At 42.8% G+C, this 12,281-nt stretch overlaps 1 long non-coding RNA gene across 1 annotated transcript in view; it reads left to right on the top strand.

Moving 5' to 3' along the window:
• LOC308184673 overlaps window positions 1–12,281 on the top strand; it is a 71,879-nt gene extending 59,598 nt beyond the window's left edge. The window contains exon 3 of the long non-coding RNA XR_013942790.1: window positions 6,270–12,281. This is a non-coding gene — a long non-coding RNA (uncharacterized lncRNA). The remainder of the gene's footprint in view (window positions 1–6,269) is intronic.

The following is a 12,281-nucleotide window of genomic DNA, read 5'->3' as shown; positions in this document are numbered from 1 at the left end:
GGGTGGGATTCGGTTGCCTGTGTGTGTGTGAGAGTGTGATTGAGACGGAACGTAGTTCCGAAGCGATTGTGGAGGTCTTCTAACCGCGGTTCCAATCTCCCGCGAGGGACTTGGCCGGTGAAGGACCGAAGTGATTCTTATAGGATTCGTGGGTGGGTGATAGGTCCTAAACCCCTTGCAAGACACTCTCACTAAGGCAACCAAGGGCTGTAGGAATTGCCACAGTAAAATTCCTAGATGGGTCAGACAAAATTGAAGACCCGGGACCAGAGAAAAGGGAGCAAATTACCAGACATACCACCAGAAAGTCCATTAGGGATAATGATTAGAAATTGGAACGATAGGGGCCCCAGAAAAGGAAAAAAGTAAATTAAAAATGGTCCAGTATTGTATGATAGAATGGCCAAAGGAGCCTTTAAGACCACATGTCTTTTGGCCCATTTTCGGATCCTTTGAAGACTGGGTTTGCCAGGCCTTAAATATACATGTTAATTCAAAGGAACCTTTTAGTCAGGAGGAAAGTGATTATGCAGGATTATGGATCAGGACTTCACGTCCTTTTTCATCCTCAATATTTACACTAAAAGCAGACGAGAAGTTTGAGGAAGAAGAGAAAAAAAAAAGGAAAAAGAAAAAGATGATGGATGGGAGTCATTGGATAACCTACCACCTCTATATCCTAACAATCCACCCCAGGTGGTGCACCTTGTAATCCTATTTTGTTCTTAAATGTTTTGACTGTGTCAAGGAGGAAGGTGGGAGAATTATCTAAGTAACAGTTTAGAAGTTTTGGTATATTCGCGGTGGTGTTTGGTCAGTTTCCCAAGTATCGGGGGAGGGGGGCTGACTGATTATCAAAGTGGTAGAACGGAGAGTCACTTTGGTGGTTCGGGCCTGATCCCTGGGAATTTGGTAAGAAGGGGGAGAGCGAATTTATTTAGGCCTCAATACCTTTTAAACCCCCCATATTGACGGATACACAGGAGTGATTTCTTGTTTTGTGTAGGCTTACTAACAAAGTGCATGAGAAAAATTAGCATTCGGCTTGAAATTCGGTCTTATTGAAATGTAAATTTTATGAAAAAGGTGTTATTGTTTGTCTAGAAGGCAGAAGGCTGAGTGCTTCAGGTGTTTTTCCGAAGTCCTGTGGATTTATGATTGGAATGGGGCTCATTAATAATCTGAAATAGTGAAGTCTGTATGTGGAAAGAAGAGTTTAATTCCAGGGAACTGGGACATTTGGGAAGAAGATTAGGAGAAGATAGTAAAAACCTGCAATAAAAAGGTTTGCGTGGAAATTGAAACAAGGGACAGTAACTAATATAAATAAATAAAAGGGAATGGGAAATCAAGGAAATGGGTAAAATCCAAAACAAAGACGTCCTAAAAAAAAAAAAAAAAGCCTCCTTGGGTGCATATTGGCACATTGGAAGGATATTGTTAGAAATGGGGGCACAGAAAGCAAGAGGACTTTCACTAAGTATTGCAATGAATGGTGGCCACTATATAAACTAAATGGCCACTTTATGGATCAATCGACTATAACAGTGTCTTGCAGTTAATGTTGTTTTTGAGGAGAGAAGGGAAATAGGATGAAATGTTGTATACTGATATGTTGTTTCAGCATCTTGAAGGGAAAAGGTTTGGAATTAAGTTGGCCCCTGACTGAGCCTTTGGTGTTGGCATTAGAAAAGTACAGGCTGGAAAAAGATAAAGGAAGTGTTAAAAGGTTGAAGGTGTTAAAGGTTGTGTGGCATGTAGTATTTAACAGAGCTGTTTGAAGCTGAATGAGCAGGGAAAGAGGATGTAGGAATGTTAATAGTTCCGCCTCAACCCGAGGCTGAGATCTCTAAATCGCGGGTGTGAGCCCTCTGGGGCAGAGGGACAGTGATGGGTCCCAGAGAGTTGTCGTGGAAACAGAAAAGCAGCTAACTCTTAAAACAACCTGAGTTCATGTGTGAGCTCAGATTGCCAATGGGACCGCTCAGGGAACTGTCAGCGATTGCATTCCCCTGACCGACCCCCTCACTGAGACCCTAATCACCCCGGAAATTATATAAATACCAAAATCTGGTTAAATTGGCTATTGGGAATTGAGAATCTGTTCCAACAAGGTCCAAAAGAAACCCCTATGGAATTTATGGAATATTTGAATTTCTGGACCAACTTTGAAATGCAATGAGAAAAAAAAATGGACCTGGCTTAAAAAAAAAAAAAAAAAAAAAAAAAAAACACAGAGGCAATTGGCTAGCCTCTTTCCAGGCCAATCGGCCCCTGATATTAGAAAGAAATTGTCTTAGGCTGCAGGACAAACTTACAACAGTCAGGAATGATGGGGACCTGGGGCATCTACCCTAGCAGGTCCACTAGTTGAAATAAAGCTAGGAAACGAAGACAGAGGCTTGAATTTTTTCTTGGTTATGGGAGCTTCTTTGTGTTAATTAGTCAGTAAATGTAATAGGAGCAACATATTCAGTGTTAAATAGCTTAAAAGGACGATTAGGAGCTAAGACAACTACAATAATTGGAGCCACAGGGAAAGAGGAGGAATGGTCATTCTTACAACCCCTTGATTTGCGTTTTGGGGGTAAGGAACTAACCCATGAATTTTAGTATGTACCAGAATGCCCGATTCCACTCTTGGGACGGGATCTATTAGCCAACTTAATAACAATAAAACAATAACCTTTGAGGATGGAGAATTAATAATGAAGGTACCTGAGTCCAAAGTAGGACAAATCCTAATGATCAAAGATAAACCCTTTGTTAATATTCCAAGAGAAGTAGAAAATGCAGTTATAGCAACAGTATGGGAAACAGATGTACCAGGGAAGTCGAAACTGGCACAACCGGTAAAGGTGGAATTAAAGGAAGGAGCCAAACCTGTTCGAATCAAACAATATCCACTTAAGATAGAAGCCAGGCAGGGGATAGTGAAAATTATTGACAAATTTCTCAAATATCAGATTCTGGAAGAATGTAAATCGGAATACAGTACTCCAACTTTTCCAGTAAAGAAGCCGAATGGCGAGTATAGATTTGTACAAGATCTTAGAGCAATAAATGAAATAACAAAGGATATTCACCCGGTAGTAGCTAATCTTTACACATTGTTAACATCTGTGAAAGAGAAATATAAATGGTTTACCGTGATAGATTTAAAGGATGCCTTCTTTTGCATACCTCTTGATAAAGATAGTAGAAAATTATTTGCCTTCAAATGGGAAAACATATTGAAGTTTTTGGACCATATATGGTAACAACCGTTTTGGAACAAAGGGGGGGGGGCACTGGTTATCACCCAGCCGGATGATGAAATATCAGGCAATACTAACTGAACAAGATGACATAACCTTGAAAACGACTAACCTGTTATATCCAGCAGTATTTCTAGGAACTGTTCCAGAAGAAGGACCGTTGGAACACAATTGTGTGGAAATAATCGAACATACTCACGCCAGCCACAAAGATTCAAAGGATGTACCCCTTGAAAGGTATTCAGTGGGAATACCACACCCCGTGGCACCCACAAAGCTCAGGGAAAGTAGAAAGGATGAATCAAACAATAAAACAACAATTGGCTAAGTTAATGATCGAGACACAGCTGCCCTGGACGAAATGCTTACCATTGGCACTTTTAAACATAAGAACTAAACCACACAGTGAGACTGGATTATCATCATATGAAATGTTATATGGTATGCCTTATTCTCAAGGGATGCCCCTAGGGAACAATGCAGTTGAGGATCATAGTATCCAGAAATATATAATTACCATTGGAAGGAGATTACAGGAGCTAAGAGAAATTGGGATGATGACTCAAACACCACCTTTAGGACTTGCTATTCATAAAATACAACCAGGAGACAAGGTCTTAATAAAAACCTGGAGAGAAGAATCATTGAACCCCCGATGGGAGGGACCGTACCTTGTTTTACTTACTACTGAATCAGCTGTGAGAACAGCAGAAAGGGGTTGGACCCAGCGAATCCAGAATAAAAGGACCAATAACTACCGAAGCCTGGAGGGTTGAGTCCACTCCTGGGGAACTGAAACTGAGACTAAAGAGGAACTGATATCCCAGCAATGAGGTTCTGCATGAATTAAGGGCACTGGATAAAGAGGACAAGTCTGAAGGGAGGAAAGGGAGAAGGCAAGACCGGGGTAGGACCCTCCACTGCGGTGTGTGTGGTCTACCGAGGGAGGCAACCCCTATGGGTATTGACCGCCGAGTGAGAGGGCCTCGACCGGACTTCTCCCGCGCTAAGATCAGGTTGTCCTGAGAAAAATAACATGAGAACCTTTTAAACCCATAATAAAATTGTGATTAGTTTTTCCAGAAGCTGGATCACCCTGAAGGGCTGAATGGTAACACAAGCTCTGAAAGCGGGCCCAACCCCATGATTGAAGGCGCTTCCCACACTCTCAAGATTGGACGACGAAAAAGGATAAGAAATGCTATACTTTCTGGTATTGTTTTTACAGGGGCAATTGGGCCATGGGCAGGAATGGAGGAATAACTTTTTCACTTTGGGGGAGGAAGTGGCCAAGGCCTTTAACCTTAGTAACTGCTGGATTTGTGGAGGACTGGGGGGGAACTGAAAGTTGGCCCTAGGTAGCAGGCCAGGTCGAACCCAAGTGGTGGGTCAGTAATTTGAGCGAAGTTCATAATGGGACGCAATTTTGGAAAGAGGAAGGAGGTCCATGGCAGTTGCACTCGTCAGCTCGGGGTATATACTGCTTGAACAGAACAGGAACAGTGGCGGTGGGAAAAAACATTTGCAATTGGACTCTGTCCCCCGGATATGATTGTACTGATCCTGGATGTAGTCCTATAAGCTGTACAGCACGTAGTGGGAAATGGAACGCCACACATGTTCAGCTGAGAAACGGGACTTGGCTGAAATGCTCATATAGAGAATTTTTTGGATCCGGATGTGAAACTGTGGCAAGAGCACAAGCGGGGGGACAATTTGATGGTCAAATCTTGAGCTGTCAGCGTGATAACACCACTAAGGAATAGCATGTGGTGCGGGTCTATCGTTGGAAATGGCAGGATGAGAATGGGAGGCGAGTGTTCTTTAAACATTTCTGGTCAGCTTATAATATGACAGGCCGCCAAAGAGAACTGAATTGTGACTGTAAGTGGAAACCCGATGCGGGAGCTTGGAAGTGCGCATATACGAGTACAAACGGGGCAGACATTGTAACAGGACCACTCGGTAACAAGGACACTCTGTATTATCACGCCCCAAGGGATAAAGAGGGATGGGATAGTCCTTTTCCAAACGGGACGTGGGCCCTAAAGGGACATTATTGGGTGTGTGGCAAACATGCTTACAAGAGGCTACCCGGAAACTGGTCGGGAATATGCTCTGTGGGGTACATAAGACCCTTCTTCTTTTTATTGTCACAAACACAAGGAAATCATTTAGGAATAAGATTATATGATGACCTGAACAGAATGAAACGATCTATTGATACTTCCTTATCCGGGGATAGTGCCCAAAAGAGGGGAAAGGATGAATGGCCTCCTGAAAGAATCATACAGCATTATGGGCCAGCTACCTGGAACCCGAATGAGTTGATATCAGGAGCCCGAGAACCTATTTATAATTTGAACCGAATAATTAGGTTGCAAGCTATCCTCGAAGTTGTAACCAATCAAACAGCGACGGCCTTGGATCTTATGGCTGATCAATCCACTCAGATGAGGAATGCTATCTTTCAACGTAGAATGGTCTTAGACTATTTACTAGCAGAAGAAGGGGGAGTGTGTGGAAAATTGAACGATTCTAATTGTTGTTTACAAATTGATGATAATGGAAAAGTGGTTAAACAGATAACAAAGGAAATTAGGAAGTTAGCCCACGTCCCAGTACAAACTTGGAAGGGTATGGATTGGGATTTCTTTTCATGGTTGCCCGATGGACCATGGGTTAAAAGGATGCTATTTTTATTTTTATGTGGTGTAATGACATTATTGTTTATACCTTGTATGATACCTTGCTTTACGTTGTTGGTACTGCGAATAATAAATAGCACCCAATTTGTGATGACTTTGGGAGAGAAAAGGTGATGTGTCGATAATGATGCTTAAGAAATGGACACCCCGAGAACTGACTGATGAAATCCAACTGCTACTAACAAAGGTTGAAGAAGAGACACGAATTGATGATATTAAAAAAAAGGGGAGGAATTGTAAGGAATGGTCCAGCAATTCATGCCACTAAGGGATTTGAAGGGTTAACATTGAGGCCTGGGTTTAGGTGAGAAGAGAACAAAGGGATTTCTTCAGAGAAAAACTGCTGACTCTGCACGGACGTGCAGTAACTTCTGACATCCGGCCAAGAGACCACTAGATAAGGAGGAAGAATATGAGCCTCCCCGTCCAAGCGGCCCCCGAGAGACTAACAGAGACTGATAAGCAGGCGCACCTGGGAGGACTTCGGATTCGGGAAACCAATTATAATAACCCTGCCTCTTCTAGAAGTAGTAATGCATATGTATTAGCCTAGGAGCATAAAAACCAGCCACCTTACGTAACGGGTGTGCGTCCTGGTGGAGCAGAGACTCCCGGCGCACCCAGCGCTGTTTGCTTGCCTCTATTCGTTTAATAAACTGTAAACTTTGATTGTAATCCTATTTGGGACTCAGTCATTTATAACAATTGGGGGCTCGTCCGGGATGGTCTTGGTTCCTGAATTCTGACTTGATCTAGGAGCGGCACCCCCACCATTTGGTGGCTCCTGTTCGAGTCAGGTCGGGACTAACACCATCTTGAACCTGAATAAGGGCAAGCAAAGATTTAGATTTTTTTATGAGCTCCCTTTGCCGGCTACAGCACTATATTTTGCCCGTAATTCTGCGCGCGAAGATCCGAACGAAGACGACGGAGTCGTAAGTATTTAAGGCGTATACCGTTCGGTTGGGTGGGATTCGGTTGCCTGTGTGTGTGTGAGAGTGTGATTGAGACGGAACGTAGTTCCGAAGCGATTGTGGAGGTCTTCTAACCGCGGTTCCAATCTCCCGCGAGGGACTTGGCCGGTGAAGGACCGAAGTGATTCTTATAGGATTCGTGGGTGGGTGATAGGTCCTAAACCCCTTGCAAGACACTCTCACTAAGGCAACCAAGGGCTGTAGGAATTGCCACAGTAAAATTCCTAGATGGGTCAGACAAAATTGAAGACCCGGGACCAGAGAAAAGGGAGCAAATTACCAGACATACCACCAGAAAGTCCATTAGGGATAATGATTAGAAATTGGAACGATAGGGGCCCCAGAAAAGGAAAAAAGTAAATTAAAAATGGTCCAGTATTGTATGATAGAATGGCCAAAGGAGCCTTTAAGACCACATGTCTTTTGGCCCATTTTCGGATCCTTTGAAGACTGGGTTTGCCAGGCCTTAAATATACATGTTAATTCAAAGGAACCTTTTAGTCAGGAGGAAAGTGATTATGCAGGATTATGGATCAGGACTTCACGTCCTTTTTCATCCTCAATATTTACACTAAAAGCAGACGAGAAGTTTGAGGAAGAAGAGAAAAAAAAAAGGAAAAAGAAAAAGATGATGGATGGGAGTCATTGGATAACCTACCACCTCTATATCCTAACAATCCACCCCCGGTGGTGCACCTTGTAATCCTATTTTGTTCTTAAATGTTTTGACTGTGTCAAGGAGGAAGGTGGGAGAATTATCTAAGTAACAGTTTAGAAGTTTTGGTATATTCGCGGTGGTGTTTGGTCAGTTTCCCAAGTATCGGGGGAGGGGGGCTGACTGATTATCAAAGTGGTAGAACGGAGAGTCACTTTGGTGGTTCGGGCCTGATCCCTGGGAATTTGGTAAGAAGGGGGAGAGCGAATTTATTTAGGCCTCAATACCTTTTAAACCCCCCATATTGACGGATACACAGGAGTGATTTCTTGTTTTGTGTAGGCTTACTAACAAAGTGCATGAGAAAAATTAGCATTCGGCTTGAAATTCGGTCTTATTGAAATGTAAATTTTATGAAAAAGGTGTTATTGTTTGTCTAGAAGGCAGAAGGCTGAGTGCTTCAGGTGTTTTTCCGAAGTCCTGTGGATTTATGATTGGAATGGGGCTCATTAATAATCTGAAATAGTGAAGTCTGTATGTGGAAAGAAGAGTTTAATTCCAGGGAACTGGGACATTTGGGAAGAAGATTAGGAGAAGATAGTAAAAACCTGCAATAAAAAGGTTTGCGTGGAAATTGAAACAAGGGACAGTAACTAATATAAATAAATAAAAGGGAATGGGAAATCAAGGAAATGGGTAAAATCCAAAACAAAGACGTCCTAAAAAAAAAAAAAAAAGCCTCCTTGGGTGCATATTGGCACATTGGAAGGATATTGTTAGAAATGGGGGCACAGAAAGCAAGAGGACTTTCACTAAGTATTGCAATGAATGGTGGCCACTATATAAACTAAATGGCCACTTTATGGATCAATCGACTATAACAGTGTCTTGCAGTTAATGTTGTTTTTGAGGAGAGAAGGGAAATAGGATGAAATGTTGTATACTGATATGTTGTTTCAGCATCTTGAAGGGAAAAGGTTTGGAATTAAGTTGGCCCCTGACTGAGCCTTTGGTGTTGGCATTAGAAAAGTACAGGCTGGAAAAAGATAAAGGAAGTGTTAAAAGGTTGAAGGTGTTAAAGGTTGTGTGGCATGTAGTATTTAACAGAGCTGTTTGAAGCTGAATGAGCAGGGAAAGAGGATGTAGGAATGTTAATAGTTCCGCCTCAACCCGAGGCTGAGATCTCTAAATCGCGGGTGTGAGCCCTCTGGGGCAGAGGGACAGTGATGGGTCCCAGAGAGTTGTCGTGGAAACAGAAAAGCAGCTAACTCTTAAAACAACCTGAGTTCATGTGTGAGCTCAGATTGCCAATGGGACCGCTCAGGGAACTGTCAGCGATTGCATTCCCCTGACCGACCCCCTCACTGAGACCCTAATCACCCCGGAAATTATATAAATACCAAAATCTGGTTAAATTGGCTATTGGGAATTGAGAATCTGTTCCAACAAGGTCCAAAAGAAACCCCTATGGAATTTATGGAATATTTGAATTTCTGGACCAACTTTGAAATGCAATGAGAAAAAAAAATGGACCTGGCTTAAAAAAAAAAAAAAAAAAAAAAAAAAAACACAGAGGCAATTGGCTAGCCTCTTTCCAGGCCAATCGGCCCCTGATATTAGAAAGAAATTGTCTTAGGCTGCAGGACAAACTTACAACAGTCAGGAATGATGGGGACCTGGGGCATCTACCCTAGCAGGTCCACTAGTTGAAATAAAGCTAGGAAACGAAGACAGAGGCTTGAATTTTTTCTTGGTTATGGGAGCTTCTTTGTGTTAATTAGTCAGTAAATGTAATAGGAGCAACATATTCAGTGTTAAATAGCTTAAAAGGACGATTAGGAGCTAAGACAACTACAATAATTGGAGCCACAGGGAAAGAGGAGGAATGGTCATTCTTACAACCCCTTGATTTGCGTTTTGGGGGTAAGGAACTAACCCATGAATTTTAGTATGTACCAGAATGCCCGATTCCACTCTTGGGACGGGATCTATTAGCCAACTTAATAACAATAAAACAATAACCTTTGAGGATGGAGAATTAATAATGAAGGTACCTGAGTCCAAAGTAGGACAAATCCTAATGATCAAAGATAAACCCTTTGTTAATATTCCAAGAGAAGTAGAAAATGCAGTTATAGCAACAGTATGGGAAACAGATGTACCAGGGAAGTCGAAACTGGCACAACCGGTAAAGGTGGAATTAAAGGAAGGAGCCAAACCTGTTCGAATCAAACAATATCCACTTAAGATAGAAGCCAGGCAGGGGATAGTGAAAATTATTGACAAATTTCTCAAATATCAGATTCTGGAAGAATGTAAATCGGAATACAGTACTCCAACTTTTCCAGTAAAGAAGCCGAATGGCGAGTATAGATTTGTACAAGATCTTAGAGCAATAAATGAAATAACAAAGGATATTCACCCGGTAGTAGCTAATCTTTACACATTGTTAACATCTGTGAAAGAGAAATATAAATGGTTTACCGTGATAGATTTAAAGGATGCCTTCTTTTGCATACCTCTTGATAAAGATAGTAGAAAATTATTTGCCTTCAAATGGGAAAACATATTGAAGTTTTTGGACCATATATGGTAACAACCGTTTTGGAACAAAGGGGGGGGGGCACTGGTTATCACCCAGCCGGATGATGAAATATCAGGCAATACTAACTGAACAAGATGACATAACCTTGAAAACGACTAACCTGTTATATCCAGCAGTATTTCTAGGAACTGTTCCAGAAGAAGGACCGTTGGAACACAATTGTGTGGAAATAATCGAACATACTCACGCCAGCCACAAAGATTCAAAGGATGTACCCCTTGAAAGGTATTCAGTGGGAATACCACACCCCGTGGCACCCACAAAGCTCAGGGAAAGTAGAAAGGATGAATCAAACAATAAAACAACAATTGGCTAAGTTAATGATCGAGACACAGCTGCCCTGGACGAAATGCTTACCATTGGCACTTTTAAACATAAGAACTAAACCACACAGTGAGACTGGATTATCATCATATGAAATGTTATATGGTATGCCTTATTCTCAAGGGATGCCCCTAGGGAACAATGCAGTTGAGGATCATAGTATCCAGAAATATATAATTACCATTGGAAGGAGATTACAGGAGCTAAGAGAAATTGGGATGATGACTCAAACACCACCTTTAGGACTTGCTATTCATAAAATACAACCAGGAGACAAGGTCTTAATAAAAACCTGGAGAGAAGAATCATTGAACCCCCGATGGGAGGGACCGTACCTTGTTTTACTTACTACTGAATCAGCTGTGAGAACAGCAGAAAGGGGTTGGACCCAGCGAATCCAGAATAAAAGGACCAATAACTACCGAAGCCTGGAGGGTTGAGTCCACTCCTGGGGAACTGAAACTGAGACTAAAGAGGAACTGATATCCCAGCAATGAGGTTCTGCATGAATTAAGGGCACTGGATAAAGAGGACAAGTCTGAAGGGAGGAAAGGGAGAAGGCAAGACCGGGGTAGGACCCTCCACTGCGGTGTGTGTGGTCTACCGAGGGAGGCAACCCCTATGGGTATTGACCGCCGAGTGAGAGGGCCTCGACCGGACTTCTCCCGCGCTAAGATCAGGTTGTCCTGAGAAAAATAACATGAGAACCTTTTAAACCCATAATAAAATTGTGATTAGTTTTTCCAGAAGCTGGATCACCCTGAAGGGCTGAATGGTAACACAAGCTCTGAAAGCGGGCCCAACCCCATGATTGAAGGCGCTTCCCACACTCTCAAGATTGGACGACGAAAAAGGATAAGAAATGCTATACTTTCTGGTATTGTTTTTACAGGGGCAATTGGGCCATGGGCAGGAATGGAGGAATAACTTTTTCACTTTGGGGGAGGAAGTGGCCAAGGCCTTTAACCTTAGTAACTGCTGGATTTGTGGAGGACTGGGGGGGAACTGAAAGTTGGCCCTAGGTAGCAGGCCAGGTCGAACCCAAGTGGTGGGTCAGTAATTTGAGCGAAGTTCATAATGGGACGCAATTTTGGAAAGAGGAAGGAGGTCCATGGCAGTTGCACTCGTCAGCTCGGGGTATATACTGCTTGAACAGAACAGGAACAGTGGCGGTGGGAAAAAACATTTGCAATTGGACTCTGTCCCCCGGATATGATTGTACTGATCCTGGATGTAGTCCTATAAGCTGTACAGCACGTAGTGGGAAATGGAACGCCACACATGTTCAGCTGAGAAACGGGACTTGGCTGAAATGCTCATATAGAGAATTTTTTGGATCCGGATGTGAAACTGTGGCAAGAGCACAAGCGGGGGGACAATTTGATGGTCAAATCTTGAGCTGTCAGCGTGATAACACCACTAAGGAATAGCATGTGGTGCGGGTCTATCGTTGGAAATGGCAGGATGAGAATGGGAGGCGAGTGTTCTTTAAACATTTCTGGTCAGCTTATAATATGACAGGCCGCCAAAGAGAACTGAATTGTGACTGTAAGTGGAAACCCGATGCGGGAGCTTGGAAGTGCGCATATACGAGTACAAACGGGGCAGACATTGTAACAGGACCACTCGGTAACAAGGACACTCTGTATTATCACGCCCCAAGGGATAAAGAGGGATGGGATAGTCCTTTTCCAAACGGGACGTGGGCCCTAAAGGGACATTATTGGGTGTGTGGCAAACATGCTTACAAGAGGCTAC

Source organism: Anser brachyrhynchus, assembly GCF_964034855.1.
Source record: "Anser brachyrhynchus genome assembly, chromosome: W".
Lineage (NCBI taxonomy): Eukaryota > Metazoa > Chordata > Aves > Anseriformes > Anatidae > Anser > Anser brachyrhynchus.
The sequence above is the reverse complement of the archived record's forward strand: the minus strand, read 5'-3'. Positions and strand labels throughout refer to the sequence as shown.